Source organism: Alligator sinensis, unplaced genomic scaffold (genome assembly GCF_000455745.1).
Source record: "Alligator sinensis unplaced genomic scaffold, ASM45574v1 scaffold12_1, whole genome shotgun sequence".
Lineage (NCBI taxonomy): Eukaryota > Metazoa > Chordata > Crocodylia > Alligatoridae > Alligator > Alligator sinensis.
In genome coordinates, this window is record NW_005841973.1 from 2,999,555 (window position 1) to 3,000,794 (window position 1,240).

The window sequence follows — 1,240 nt, forward strand, 5'->3', positions numbered from 1 at the left end:
GAGCCGCAGGACCCGGGCCAGGAAGGGCAGCAATCGCGGGGTGAGGACGGCCACGCACGGACAGGAGCGACACCGGTGCCGGCAGCAGGATAACCCGTGTCCCACGAGCCCGTGAACAATCGCAATAATGATAATAACAATAATAATAATAATAATAATAATAATAATAATACCAGTCCTAGCAACAAGAGCAAATAAAATAATAAAAAAATCATCGCAAAACCCCTCGGCTCCAGATTCATGGGCAGAGAGGAGTGGTGTAGAGACAGCGGTATCTGGAAATCAGCTCGCTCGGGCTCTCTATCCCTCTGTAGATGGCTGGATATATATAATCTATACACATATATAGATCTCATCTCTATCTATCTATAAAGACGAATGCCATGGATACAGCAATATCTATATATCTATAGCTATATCTAGTTGTCACCATGGTCGTTATCATTGTGCTAGATATAGATACAGATCTATCTATCTATCTATCTATCCTATAAAGACGAATGTTTTAGGTACAGCAATATGTAGGTATCATGTCTCTCTCTCTCTCTCGAGACAGATAGATAGATAGATAGATAGATAAATAGATAGATAGATAGAAGTAATGTGAAGATAGAAGTAATGAGATAGATAGATAGAAGTAATGTGATAGATAGATAGATAGATAGTAATACAAGGTGTACCCTCTATACTACTATTATTGGTATCTAAATATATTTAATACATATACATGATCTATTTATCTGTCTTAGGCGCATGTCATGGCTACAGCAATACGTAGCTAGATGCACGGCTCCGGGCTGTACTGGCACCATCGCCGCGCTCCCGGGTTGCAGCTGGAGCCGGGGAGGATGCCCGGAGCCCGGAGCCCGGAGCCGTCCTGCACCGCTCTCTCCCCCGGCTCCTGCAAGCAATAAAACCCGAGTTTCTGGCTCTGCTCAGTGCAAGTTTCTCCGCGGCTCCTCTCGGGGAAAGCTCCCGCCGTGTGTCCTCAGCAAGCGGAGAGCCGAGGACCACTTGATGAAGCCAAGACCCCTCCACCCCGCATGGCCCCGTGCAAGCCCCGCGGGCAGGGGACCCCCGCACCCCGGCTCCCCGCCCAGCCCTGCTTTGCTTTTTCCACCCCCCACCCCGGATTTGGCCCGGCTGCGGGGGAGGGCAGGGGGTTATTTCTGAGCTGTTCAGCCGCAGGGATGATGGAAGGAGGCCGAGGGGCTTTAGGCACCTGTGTCCGCCTGGTCTC

General features: G+C 49.6%; 1 long non-coding RNA gene across 1 annotated transcript in view; it reads left to right on the plus strand.

Moving 5' to 3' along the window:
* LOC112549828 overlaps positions 1 to 930 on the plus strand; it is a 2,093-nt gene extending 1,163 nt beyond the window's left edge. Inside the window, exon 2 of the long non-coding RNA XR_003093378.1 lies at positions 750 to 930. This is a non-coding gene — a long non-coding RNA (uncharacterized LOC112549828). The remainder of the gene's footprint in view (positions 1 to 749) is intronic.
* The last annotated feature ends 310 nt before the right edge of the window (positions 931 to 1,240 follow it).